This window comes from Lepidochelys kempii, chromosome 7 (genome assembly GCF_965140285.1).
Source record: "Lepidochelys kempii isolate rLepKem1 chromosome 7, rLepKem1.hap1, whole genome shotgun sequence".
Lineage (NCBI taxonomy): Eukaryota > Metazoa > Chordata > Testudines > Cheloniidae > Lepidochelys > Lepidochelys kempii.
Window position 1 is genome coordinate 106,557,764 of NC_136386.1, and position 14,811 is coordinate 106,572,574.

The following is a 14,811-nucleotide window of genomic DNA, read 5'->3' on the forward strand; positions in this document are numbered from 1 at the left end:
CATTAAATCAGAAAAAGCCCTCCCATGATGTAAAACTTTTCACTGTCATAACATTCTTCAAACAGCTAAAACAAAAGACAACGTCTATTAAGACAAAAGCCAATAATTAAAACAAAGATAAAGACTTGATTGTGCCCCAGTACATAAACCCAAGTGCATGTTACAACCAATGCCCTACTGCTACAATAAGACACTCTAGAAATGTTTGTCAGTAGATACTTATGGATGCAGCACTCTCTATAGGAAACAAGTGGCAAACAGATACCACTCTCACCCATAAAAGGCTTAAAGTCTAACAGCACAAGTGAAACTAGGTACTACACATACAGACTAGAGTGTGACTTCAGTTCAAATGCTTCACAATAAGGAGGGTTTGGAAGTTTTGTGGAGGAGAGGCAAGAAGCTTTAAATATAATAGCAAAGAGGCTATTCTAGGCTTAAGAAGAGACCTGAGTCAACAGCAAGTGAAAAATAAACAGGGCACAAAGGGGGACACTTTGGTGGAGCATAAGAAAGGGTGGAAAAGAAGGTGATGATGTGGAATTATGGGAGCTTTCAAAGTAGAGAAAGCATTGGTTAGAGCAGAGAGCTTAGCAGCTGCATTATCAATCCATCTTGGCTGCAAAGATCATGTAAGTACAGACTAATGTCCTGGAAATCACTGTGCAGAAGAAGGAATGAAGTACTCTGAAGATATCTTGGAGCCCTGTAGTGGTTAAAGAAAGAGGAATGAGTTAGACTGGAAGACAAAATGCTGTAATATTGGCAGTGACAGAAAAGGTGGATGGAAGAGCACAGAGTTTTACGAGGAAAGATCAGGAGTTTACTTTTCATCATGTGAAGTTACTATATTTGGTTTAGTGATGTCATTCAAGATGAACTAGAGCAAGTGGAGAACTGGAGTTGGATAGATAAATATGAGAATCAATGAAAAGGTCATAAAAATCAGTGGCAGGGAATGAATGAGATCATTCTGGGAAGTACAAAAGAAGAAAGAGGAAAAGAATGGAGGGGAACAAGGAAAAGAAACAAAGCACAATTGAGAGATTTAAACCATGACTGAAATACCTTGATTAAAAAAAGCCTTCATTGATTTAAATCCAGTCAAGGCTTTGTAAAACTAATCTGAAAACTGGTGATATTGCAATTTTCAATTAAAATTCATAGTATATTAAAACATGAAAGCTTTTTTTCATAATACTATCGGTAGATCATCATAATTTTGTAAAACTGCTGTATGCAAAAATCAAAATATTGAAAATTAAGGCCCTGATCCTGCAAACACTTAAACAGATACATAACTTTCCTCACAGAAATAGTCCCATTGTATAAAGTTAAATAAGTGTTTGCAGCATCAGGGACTCAGTATATTTTTATTAAGAACCTGTCACGTAATGGCATAAAATCTGTGTCACTTCAAACAGTGAAACAATTTTGTTTTAACAATAAAAAGTTATTTAAACTTCCGGTAATTTACAACAACAATTTTTTAATACAGGCCAAAGTTTTCAAAAATTGGAGCCTGTAATTAGGCTCTTCAGCCTGCTTTTAGCATCTAAGGGTGGGATTTTTAAAGAGTGCTTAGAGCGTAAGTCCCATTGACTTCAAACTGCAAAACCTGATGGTTGAAGCATTTCAGCTTTTGACCTGTGGAAGTACAGTAGAGTGGATGGTGATATTGGCCACAAATAATAATATAATCTAGCTTTTAGACATCGCTTTTCACTAGTAGATCTCAAAGCTCTTTACAAAGGAGGCACAGAGCATAGGCTACTTGCTTTTCAATTTTGTGTTTGCATAGTCTCATAATAGGGGATATTAATGAGGCCTTTGGGCTTGTCTTTTCCAGCACAGATGAGCATTTTAAGAGTGAAGTTTCTTAGTAAAAAAAAAAAGACAAAAACAAAAAAAAACTACATAAAATCAGAAATTTTATTAACAATTAGGAAACTTTAAAACTTTGAAAATTTAAGACCATAAAATGGAAGTGAAGAACTAACAATATGTAAATAAGAAATTTGATTTAAATTTAAAAAAAAAAAATTAAGTGATAATAAAAATGTTAGTCATGATTTTTATCCACTCTAGAAAGTGGAGCTCCAAAAGGGTGCTGATGAAAATGTGGGCAGATAGGAGAACCATCAAAACAAAACCAAGAACTGTTGCTTGAAAACACAAGGAAAAGGAGAAAGTGACGACACTCAAGACAACTGAATTGCAGGAGAGAATTACTCTTGCCTTTTGTTGAAAGCAACCTGAGCAGAAAGAGGAGGGTGAAAAACAGACTGCAAGGTACTGAGAAGAGTTGGGAAAGTGAAAAATAAAGGCCTACTGGTCCGATACAACAGTACCTTTGATCCTATATAAAATATATACATTTTCAATTCATATACATTTGAGCTTTAATGCAATTTCTATATAGATAGGGTCTGAAAGCAAAACAATTTAACACATTCTAAAACTGGAGCTGAACAGTTTATAGTTTCTGGTAAATCTCATCTATCTAGTGAATTTATATATTTTTGTTATCAATAGAGCACCTTATGCTATTACAAGATACTTGAATACAGGAGCTTGGCACTGACAATATAGCAATCTAACACTCCTGTCTATACTGATCTTAGAATAGGTGTTTGATAAATTTATATACAGAGTCCTGTATACTTTACAAATGTGAAACAAAAAATAATGAAACAGAATAAAAAATAAGAAACAAAAAACTCAACCTGCAGTGGCAGTTCCTATCCCATGGGGCTGGGCCAAGCTACACACTCCAGGCTTTGCAACCTGGCACATGGGGTCGCAGCACAACTGACTAATTTGGCCTGGCCAACCTGCTGTCATCAACACTGAGGAATGGCTGGGTCAGATCTGAGTGGTGCTAGAACCCTGTGCACAAGATTGCAAAACTGGAAGTGGGGAACCTGGCCCAGCCCTGGGGGGACAAAAGCAGCCACTGTGGGGGAAGTGAAGGGCAGGCTCTCTCTTAATCTCCCCTCCCCGCCCAGGGTCTCCCAAACCCGGGACGAGGACCAGACATCCCAACCCTCAGGCCTCTCACCTCTCTGGGGGAAGAGGGTTAGTGGGGGAAGCTGGGGTTCCTGGGACTACTAGGGGCCTGGAGCTTGATGGAGAATATTTAAGGGGGTAGGAGAGAGGTTTCTGGGGTTAACATGAGTTTATGGGAGCTGAGGCTCAAAAGGAAAGGGGGGGAATACATAAGGGAGGATAGAGGTGCCTAGAGTGGGGTCCCTAGAAACACAGAGAGGGGGGACTGGAGAAGAAAGTAGCAGGGGTTGGGAAGATCCATGGTGCCCCATAGGATTTATCTCACTAAGTGGGGACAAAGAAATGGGGATTATCTGGGAGCTGCAGTACTAGATAAATTTCAAGGGGGAAACTGATCTGTCCACAGTGTCCAGGGTATTTTGGGATAGATGACTGTGGTAGGGGTTGGTGAGTGTCTCAAGACATGGAATGCTTAATGCATAATTCTAAAGAAAAAAATAATACGGTATTGATAAACTGGAATTTATTCAGTTTTTATTTGTATACAGACTTAGGTATTTTATTTATGTAAATAATAATGGATAAAACAAAAGAAATACTCAAAAACAAAATTATTAAAAAAAATAAAGAATTTAAGAAAGCCCTACTTATATATACTTGTAACCAAAGGGGAGTTCTAATACAGTGGGCTTCCTAGCATTAGAGCATGAACCAGAACCTCCATCTATTCCAACAGATTATAGGTCTCATCCTAGCTCTGACTAGCTTTTGAAGTCATGCTATTATCACCTCAGGTACTATAGTGATAAAGTTCATAGAAGTAATAATCAGGCCTGGCCTACCTCATGCTATTTGGATCACTCCATAGTTACATTGGCTCATACCAATCCATTTTTTGGCACATGCTGAAGATGAGGAATCCAAGCTCCCTTCAACCATGACCAAATTTTCATACCATTACTTCACTCCTGTTCTTTCACCTCCCTTAAATTCACAAGTCAGTTTCCTTCTCTGAGCCACCCATAATAAGAGAAACATTTGACATATAGTGGAAAACAAAAATCCCCAAAAAATAATTAACTCCTATAGTCTGAAAGCATTGACATAAGTACAGAGTTCGTTACACAGTATGAAAATAATATTGACTGCATAACTGACTTAACTGTGTATAAGCTGAATTAGCTTGAAAAGTCTTAAAGAGCAGTTAAGGTAACTTTTTTTAGACCCTGCCAAAATGAGAATTCACGTACCAAGAAATGAGAGCACTGCTGAAGCAATAGTTCAAACATCCATGAAACAGTTCTTTTGAAATTCTTGATGCTAGTACATAAAGCAGTGCACAAAGGAATACGGTTGACTTATGCTGGGTAAGAAAAACAGTCTGCCAAATCAACTGTTGTAATAAAGTTCAGTTTATTATATATCCTCCTCCAAGAGTTAAATATAATTGACAGTATTCTTTAAAGTGTAATATTTTAAGACTGCTCATTTTTTAAAACAGACTTGATGACTAGTAACTGTGTTAGTACAAAAAGAAAAGGAGTACTAGTGGCACCTTAGAGACTAACCAATTTATTTGAGCATAAGCTTTTGTGAGCTATAGCTCACTTCATCGGATTCATTCAGTGGAAAATACAGTGAGGAGATTTATATACACACAGAAGATGAAAAAATGGGTGTTATCATACACACTAAAGCTTATGCTCAAATAAATTGGTTAGTCTCTAAAGTGCCACAAGTACTCCTTTTCTTTTTGCGAATACAGACTAACAGGGCTGCTACTCTGAAACCTGTAAGGAGAGTGATCACTTAAGATGACAGGTTTCAGAGTAACAGCCATGTTAGTCTGTATTCGCAAAAAGAAAAGGAGTACTTGTGGCACCTTAGAGACTAACCAATTTATTTGAGCATGAGCTTTTGTGAGCTACAGCTCACTTCATCAGATGCATGCCGTGGAAACTGCAGCAGACTTTATATATACACACAGAGAACATGAAAAAATACCTCCTCCCACCCCATTGTCCAGCTGGTAATAGCTTATCTAAAGTGATCATCAGGTGGGCCATTTCCAGCACAAATCCAGGTTTTCTGAGAGATCATTCCTGGCATCTGATTTGTGTCCATTTATTCTTTTACGTAGAGACTGTCCAGTCTGACCAATGTACATGGCAGAGGGGCATTGCTGGCACATGATGGCATATACCACATTGGTAGATGTGCAGGTGAACGAGCCTCTGATAGTGTGGCTGATGTGATTAGGCCTATGATGGTGTCCCCTGAATAGATATATGGACACACAGTTGGCAACGGGCTTTGTTGCAAGGATACGTTCCTGGGTTAGTGGTTCCGTTGTGTTACTTGTCTGAGACAGTTAACGTATTTTACTATCATGTTTTCTTGGAGATAGAAATTTAGACTGCATTGGTCCGAAACACCACACCAGAAAAAGCATGTGCTTCAAAATAACCACATTTAACATGTGAATGTATAGCATATTTCAGCTCAGTCAAGAGTTTACACCTGAGGCAGAGTCTTAACAATTGAAGCTCATGTTTGTAAAGTTTGATAACTCTATTCTCTGCAAGCGTATACTATACACATTTAGTTTATAGTATTAGTAATATTATCTTACATTTATATAGCTCACTTCATCCAGAAAGATCCCAAAGTACTTTATGTACTGTATAGAATTATTTCACCCACCTCTAAAACACACTGGCCTTTACATGTATTTTTGTCTTGGGGGAGAACACTGATTCCCTTCCTACAGTCTTTCAAATATAGGGGATTCAACAGATCACATTTTATTTCAAAGTTTTTTGGCTATCAATCCAACAGAGCTAGTAAAAAAGTTGCTAGCTAAAATCTGAGCTTTAATACCCTAAATGTAAAGTGCAGCCCAAATGCAAAAAAGGATACATTTATCATCACCACCACCTTACTCAGACTGCTGCTTATGTATTGAGATCTGAATGTTAGTAATGACAGTTTTTAGTGTTTTCCTCTTTTTTGAAAAGACCTATAAAACTGCAGAGCAAACAGAGAGAGCGCTATAGTCTATTCCTTCTATGCATCAGATTTGTTTACTAAGCTCTAATCACTTGCACCTGTGCAACCACATTAAGGTCACTCAGGGTTGCACAGGTGTCAACTCAAGGCACAATTCAAAGAAAATGAATGTGCATAGCACCACTGAGGTCAAAATTCAAGATACAAAAACTAGGCAACCACAAGACCAAGTCTTCAGGACTGAACAGAAGTAAAAATTATGCTTTTCTAATGAACTGAGCATATTTGATAGTACAAATACACACAACGGAACTGCACATCATTTTTTTAAAAATAGAATTGCTGTTCTACCCAGCAAAATATTTTAAACAAGTTTGCCTTTATTTTCTTCCCTCCTACTGTAGATTTTCAGTCCATGCCCCCTTGTTTGCCCTTTCCCACTTTGCTGTCCTATCAGCCTTAGTGGTACCATTTCCCTAGCATGGTGTGTCCCCAAAGCCCCAGTTTTTGTGACCTCATGGATTCCTCCGGCCCCTGCCCTCTTCCTCTGCTTCTTGCAATCTAAGGTACTTATCTGATCTTATAATCTTTAATGTATTTATCCTCAACACCCCTTTGAGGTACTACTATCCCCCTTTTACAGATGGGGAACTGAGGCACAGAGACTAAGTATCTTGCCTAAAGTCACACAGAAAGTCTGCAGCAGAGCATGGAACTGAGGCAGTCTCCGAAGTCCAAGGCTTACTCCGAAACCACTGAACCAACCTGCTTCATGTAATACCTAAAACTATTCAGATTTTTTCTAGGCAAAGACAGGCTTAGGTTCCAACCTGGAAACTGTTTAAATTGTTGAAGGCCATAAATGTGCACAAGGCCTACACCTCCCTATCCAGACAACTTCAGGTCAAAGCTAAATGGCTCATGTAATTCTTTCAGTCATAAAACTTAATGCAATTCCGCCAACATTAGAGAAACACCTACACATTCTAGATGCTTCTGCAAGTCCTTTAAAGGGAAAAGTACTCTTCAGTGTTAAGATAATGAACCAAGTTTCCTTCCCTCATAGTAACAAAATCCTGGTGCTCTACCTAGCACTAACAGGAAAGTCTTTTTGGCAAAATAGAATATCAATTCATACGTAAACGTTTACACAAATAATTAGGTTTCATCATACATCAAGAGTTCCTTAAACCTATATGCAAGTTATTTTAAATAGTTCTTCAAAGCCATAATTTCAGAGATCCCCTAAAGAGTATGAAAATTTATTAGAAATAGAGCCTTGCTCATACCTCTTGTATGTATTCATTTCAATGTCTGTACACAAATCCGATTTTCACTTGAAAAACTGAATTTGAATAGTAAAGTTCTGACCTCTCCAATTTACATATGAAATAAAATGAAAACACATTAAAGCAAAGCAAAAATTAAGATTAAAAATTAACTGTAATATGAGTATTTTAAAACCCTGCTTGTCTGACTATAGACGCTAGGATTCTGATACTTAATTGTTATAGGTCTAATCTAAGCTCATTCACTTTTGAAAAAGATCGCTACCCATCCGTTTCCAGAGCTGTTTAATTATACTTCAGTTATAAAAAAAACTCAAAGCATGAATTATTTTCAGACTGCCAGCATAATTTGGACCTTAGTGACGATATTTTAACTATTTGCTCCATTTTGCACAATAGTAGTTATATTCTAATCAGCAAATATCTGAGCTACCATATTTTTTGGCATCAAGGATCGTGAATTAATTATACTGTGTGTTCTCATAGACCTATAAGACAAATGAGAACAAGGATTTGTAGGGCTCCAAACTGCACTGTAAAGGTATTTTTATATTATGCTAATTATTCAAACAGTTTTACAGAAAAGACACTGTCTTTCATCACAAGCTACTGTTAAAGTCAAACGCTGACAAACTATTATTTTGACAGATTGTTGGAATCAAAGAAAGTGCACACTTCCCCAGGCTGAAAAGTTTCCTTGCTGTAAGATTTATTGACTTTCCTTCCACAAAGCTCCTGGCTTGCTGAAGAAACTGTTTGCTGTTATGTGCACCATCAGTTCTGCAAAACTGGGCCCCAAAAATATGAAGTAACAATTTAGAGACAGTCATGGAGTTTTCAGAAACACACTACATTTTGAATGTTTGACGTGCTTGGCACTACTATAACCAGCATTTTATTCTCTATTAAAAGCAGAGACTTTTTATGCATATAGGCAGTGCCCTAAACTTTTCCTATACTACCAGAAAGCTACAAAAATTGTTCTGTTGGCTTATTATATATTTATCCTGTGGTATAGTCACCCTTTGTTTATTATTCTGGAGATTAAACCTCCTTTCCTTTTGTAATCCAGTCAGAGCTACTAAGAAAAGTCACAGAATGCACTTGAATATCCTCTCCTGCCCCACCCCCGCTTTTCCCTTTTACAATTAATAATTAAGCCAGGGAATAAAAAGACAGCCCTTTTTTCATACGTGTGGCTCAATTTTCCCCATGGCCTAATGAGGACATCAGTAGTTTATTTTTACTACAAAATTAATAGAACACCACCTATAATTTCGCAATTAGCCTTTACTATTGGAAGTAGCAGTTTTTCACCATCTCAAACATTTAATCCTGTGCAGTATCACCATATATATTATAATCAACTGCTACATACCTGCATGCCACTAAGTCTTTCATTTACATAGCACTGTCTATTCTAAAATATCCCAAGATTCTTCACAAATTTAGACTGATAAAAGATTTCCTTGGAGATACCTAGAGGTGGATGAAGTTAGCAACCAAACTGTAATAGCACAGAGGAACATACCAGCTTAAACAAAGAATACATTTTTCTAGTAAAACTACCAGAGTGACTTTAGGTAAATAGAGGTATTACCTTGGGTAAAAATTCTACACTTGCACAATAATGTTAAATGATCTTTAAAGCCCTTCATTTCTGGTTTAATTCTAGAAGTTTATCAGCTTTTATTCAAAAAAATTAAAAACAATAGAAAATTGGTAAAAACAGAAAAAGGACAGCAGATGCGAGGAGGTACTCATTATGAGACAGCTGAGGAAGCCTTCTGCTCCCTACAGCAGTCAGGCCACCTCAGCTGCCAAGACCCAGCTCCCTGCCCATCTTGCTCCCACTGTACCAGGGAAGCGAATGGGACTGCGCTGAAGGGCCAAAGTCAGGTACGGAGCAGAAGACTGCACCTTTTGAGTACTGGCCATTTTGCAGGACAGTGCCTCCTCCTTACTCCGCCAGCCCTTCAGCCCTGTCCGCTTTCCCTGTGGAAAATTTCTGGGTCCCAAAAAAGTCAAAATTCACGTTTAAAAAACAAAACAAAAAATAGAAAAACCCAAAGACTGGCTTTTTCAAAAATCTGGGAAATTTTCATTTAAAAAAAAATAAAAAAAGGTAAAAACTAATAATGAAGGGTCTTAGAGATCATTAACAGCAGCAAAAGCAACACAAGGACCATAAACTGTTTTAAGTTTTAGCCCAAGCAGCCTCCAACAATATAGTTCCCCCCAACACCATGCTGAGGAATTAGTTCAGTACTGATTCAAAGGGAATAGCGACAACTATTGAATCATTTTCTGCAGCATATAAGTGTTTCTGAGGCTACATCTACACTACAGCCAAGATCGACACTCTGAGATCGAGTCACCGGCGGCCGATTTAGCAGGTCTATTGAAGACCCCCCCCAAATCAACAGCCCATCGCTCTCGAGTCAACCCCTATACTCTACCCCCAATGAGAAGAGTAAGGTAAGTCGACAGGAGAAACTCTCCCGTCGACCCCCCATGGTGTAGACCCCACAGTAACTCGACCTAAGGTACGTTGACTCCAGCTACGTTATTCATGTAGCTGGAATTGCGTAGCGTAGATCGACTTACCACAGTAGCCTGAGAAATCTCCCATCCAATTATTGACACAGCTAGTTGCTGCTAACACAAACACTATCAAGTTTTTTAAAACCACACCTGTCCAACCTTTATTTATCCTACTATTGTTATATTGAAGATAAATTTTTCTTAGTCTTTTCCAATTCAATATAGTTTTTCTTTTCTGCTTGTTTACTTAGTGTAAATGACAGTATATAAGGTACTGTCAAGTTCACAGTCTCCCCTGTACTGCCAGTTATGCCTCTGTGTGAATCTCTCTCTCTCATCAATAAGAAAAAGAAACATTTCAAAAATGGGATTTTGGTTTCAAAGCCATAACAGTTGGCAGGGACTAACAGGGACAGGTGAATTACCTGCCACTACTTTTAACTCACTTTTTGGAAGTTAATGACAGACTTAAAACGCACAGCATAACTGAAAGGAAGAATTCTAATCTAACTCTTAACAACAGGTTTCAGAGTAGCAGCTGTGTTAGTCTGTATCCGTAAAAAGAAAAGAAGTACTTGTGAGCTCTAGCTCAGGAAAGCTTATGCTCGAATAAATTTGTTAGTCTCTAAGGTGCCACAAGTCCTCCTTTTCTTTTTGCCTCTTAATACTATCTCTGCAGACTGTTGAATATAGTTTCTAATTAACTGAAAGCCCGTTGGTTGGGGTGACGGTGGGGGGGAAGAGGGGAGGCAGGGGGAGAAATCAACTGATGGACAAAATAGGTATAGACATGGGTCCTACCTTAATTAAAATGAAAATTAGCTTTCAAATCTCAGACATTGCAGACAAGCTCACAGTTAAGTGTGTTATAATAATTTAGTTTTTATGACAATCAGTAAAATAAACTAAGACCAGTTTTACCTTTAATCGTACAACAACTGGAAGTTACAGAGCAAAGCTTCATCTCAGTTAGACAGTTTTGTGCTGCACTGTGGTAAAGTGTAGCTTAAGTCTATAAAAAGAAAGTAGACAAATCCAACAGATTCACACTGTGACTTAATTGTCCAAAGCTATTGCTTTCACTTGTGTTGTCAAAACTGTTCAAATATAGCGCTGTCTTCCAGCATAAAATACATATTTAGCAGTGCGTAGAACAAGGGAAAGAATAGAAACTTATCTCTTCATTAAAAAGGACTACAAAGTTCATATAATGAACTCAATAATCCAATGACAAAACAGATATGGTGCAGTTGACTTCAATACAAGTATAATGGCTTACTAATATCTTTGGAAGTGACTATGCTCTTGAGATAAAGTTACTCGTGGACAAAATCTAAATGAAGGGAAGTTGCCAAAATTAGTGCTTTTACCTTAACTTTACTTTTGAATAAGCAACTGAACCGTCTTCACAATACCGTTATCAAATTCGAATAAATGCAATAACTACTAAAACCTCATCCACACTTGGAACTGAACAGCATTTGTTTAAATGGCTTACACTAAAATGGTGTGTCTGGACAATGAAGATGAAGCACAATGTTTTTACAACAGTTTGACTTTCATGGTTTAGTTCTCTTGTAGATGGAGCCTTGAAAGAAAAAAAAAAAGCAGTTTGAATAGGACAGCATTTTCTTTCCAGAAATGTCAACAGGTACTACATGCCCTTTAGGAAAGTTTTGTACTATGTTTATTTAGGCTACCATATATGCTTTCTTATTCTGACTACTTAACTATATTGTAAAATTCCAACAAAATTGAAATCTATATGCTTGTTAACTTAAATTGTAAATAAAATTAAATTAGATTAGTTATAGTCTTACAGCCAGATGTAAATTTACCTACAGTCAAACAGGCAGGTAAATGCATCATCCATTCAAAGATATTTTGCTTAGCTAAATAATCAGCCCAGATTCCAATCAAGTTACAAAATCATATCTACAATCCTGTCATGACCACAGGATTCTCTTGCCAGTCTACCAGATACATACTAAAGAAAAGTTTTTTTCCTAATGCAAGACAGGTCCATGTGAAAGCCAACCCCTTCAAAGCTACACCAATCTGGAAATTCAATGAGTCAATCACAATTTTCATCTTATCTTTAAACTGCAGTTTGAGATTTCAATGTCAATGTAATACATATATGCAAATTTTTGAAAAGCTACATGAGTTGATCCCAGCATGCATACCTCTCTCTCACACACAGACCAGCCAACATGTGCTTCAAAGCAGATAACATCAGAGTGTGTGTCACACTCAGAAGACAGAAGTTGCAAAGAAAAATGAGATCAGCCTCTTACCTCTGGGGGTGTTACAGAGTCTCAAATGCTTACCAGGTTAATTATACCATAAATGCATAAGTTTTCCCCAGGGTAAAGTCACTTTGAAAACCCTCACCAAGGCAGTGATTGTTAAGAGTGAGCCTGAAATATGTCTCATACCATAAAGCTACTAGAAAACAAAGCCTTTCTTCAAAAGACTTAATAGTAAAATAAGGTATTTTTGCCCAGCAGTGAAAATAAACTCCCTCCAGACACACACAGGTGTGCCATACCCTGGATGTCTCCACACCACCCACACTCTACTCCTCTTTCAACCCCCTTCTCACCACACCCAGAAATACCCCTCTGCCCCTCATATCATACCCTCAAATACCCCCCCACACCTCATCCCCAAATGCTCCCACCCAGACACTACACCCCAACCGTCAGCCCCATCCATGCACCATACCCAGAAATACCTTTCACCCGCTGCCCCCCACACCACACCCCCAAATACCCCTCTGACCCACACCTCACCCCCAAATGCCCCCACCCATTCACTAATCCCAAAATGCCCCCGCCCCACCCCCATACTCTGCTCCTCTTTCAACCCCTCCTTACCGTGCTTAGAAATACCCCTCTGCCCCCCATACCATAGCCTCAAATACTCCCTATACTTCATCCCCGAATGCTCCCACCCAGACACTACAAGCCCTGACCGCTCTGCCCATCCACGCACCATACCCAGAAATACCTTTCACCCCCTGCTCCCGCACCACACCCCCAAATACCCCTCTGCCCCCCCATCCACTACACCCCGAAATGCTCCATGCCCCCCCAAATACCCCTCAGCTTCCCACCCCGGCACCAGCCCCTCAAAGACACCCTCACCCCTCTGCCCCGCGCCCCCCCAACCCCAAACCCGCAAAGGCCCCCGCAAATAACCCTCATCTCCCACTGCCTCCTGCCCGCCCCACCGCCGGGCCCTCCCCCCACCCCCGGGCACGGGGGCCCCACACCCCTTCCCGCGCTCGGGGAGCGTCTGCTGGGGAAGCCCGGCCCCTCCCGGGCGGCTGCTACTCACTGGAGTCCAGGGCAGGTCCAGAGGCAGCCCCAGTGAGGAGGGGGAAGGGGGAAGAGCACACAGCGCGGCTCCCCTCTGAGAGCCGCCGCCGCCTCGCCCACTCCGCGCACAGCGCAGCGGCCCAAGGCAGCGCAGCGTCACCGACTGACTTTTCTTTTTTTTTTTTTTCTTCTTCTTCTTCAAATGAAGAAACTTTATCCGTTTCCCGCACAAACAACAGCAACGGGAGAGCAACTGGACCTCAACCACTGCGCAGGCGCCGATGCCCCTCCACCTCCAATCAGGCCGCCTAGAAGCACAGGGGCGTGCAATTCTCCTAAAGGTATTGGTCAATGCAGGGCGGGAGGGGACAGGCCATTGGCCGCAAAGCATCGTGGGACGTGTAGTCTCTAGAAGGGCAATCCGGCTGAGCTCTCGCCACTGAGAGGAAAGGGGAGCACTGCATTCTGGGACTTGTAGTCTCAGAGCGTCGAACCACAGCGCTAAGGCGACTGCGTGGTGGTAATACCGCGGCGTGTTTGCCGAGGGCGGGCAGTGCCTAGTGTCCAAAAATCACGAGGCAAGTGTCCTGAATAATGCACTGGCCGCAAAACCCTGAGATTCTAAAAACAGTAAATTCTGGGCTGTTTTTTATTTGCCTGGAGGTTTTCGAGCTGATTAAGGGTCCCCTTTCCAAGCTTTTCTTTACAGGCACGCGGGCAGGGCATCGATTATGTTAAATGAAAGTTGACATTCTCACATAAGCAAAATCATGACAGTTGGCAACAGTCTGGACCTACTTGCTGGGCAGGGCCACATTTCTGTATTGGATGAGGGCAACGCTTTGCCTGTTTTGAGGCCCACGGTCTTCACAGGGCTTCACCTCTCTACTGGAACTGGAAGGAGTTCTGCATGAGAACAAGTGACACACACTCCTCTTCAATGGATGTGTAGATGTTTAGAGAAAAAAAAGCTGCACAGGGCCTTACCTCGAGGATGCATGAGGGAAGGGCTTTGCATGCTGGGAAGCAAATTCTTTGTAAAGCCATAGCTCAGATTTGGATGCTACACAGCCTAATGAGGCCTGCCATCTCTGACTGGCCACTGCTGTCAGTTGCATCATTATGAATCACAGCATACTACAGCCCCTCCTAGGGTAATCATATGTCCCGGTTTTATAGGGACAGTCCCAATATTCGGGGCTTTGTCTTATATAGGTGCCTATTACCCCCCTCCCTTTGTCCTGATTTTTCACAGTTGCTATCTGGTCTCCCTAGCCCCTCATCTCTGTGGGGTCACACTGTTGTGTTATGTTACAAATCAGAAAACGCTTTCAAATGGTAAAGTATTGTATAACAGATATTAATGCACAATAATTTGATAGTTGATGTTTTCTGTCATTTAGAGGCTATTGAGGGGTCAACAAGCATGTGGACAAGGGGGAGCCAGTGGATATAGTGTATTTAGATTTTCAGAAAGCCTTTGACAAGGTCCCTCACCAAAGGCTCTTATGCAAAGTAAGCTGCCACGGGATAAGGGGGAAGGTGCTCTCAAGGATTGGTACCTGGTTAAAAGATAGGAAACAAAGGGTAGGTATAAATGATCAGTTTTCAGAATGGAGAGAGGTAAATAGTGGTGT

At 40.2% G+C, this 14,811-nt stretch overlaps 1 protein-coding gene across 11 annotated transcripts in view; it reads right to left on the reverse strand.

Moving 5' to 3' along the window:
• Nucleotides 1–13,443, reverse strand: part of PLEKHA1 (pleckstrin homology domain containing A1) — an 82,485-nt gene extending 69,042 nt beyond the window's left edge. For 2 of the 11 annotated variants that reach the window (XM_073354164.2, XM_073354163.2), the window contains exons 1-2: nucleotides 13,194–13,441; nucleotides 11,350–11,439 (exon numbers count right to left, since the gene is read on the reverse strand). The gene's annotated coding sequence lies outside the window, so the exon portion shown is untranslated. Of the gene's footprint in view, nucleotides 1–10,772; nucleotides 10,952–11,349; nucleotides 11,440–12,037; nucleotides 12,137–13,193 lie in introns of those variants that run through there. The other 9 variants (XM_073354169.2, XM_073354167.2, XM_073354165.2 and 6 more) reach the window with 7 other exon arrangements.
• Nucleotides 13,444–14,811: the final 1,368 nt, after the last annotated feature.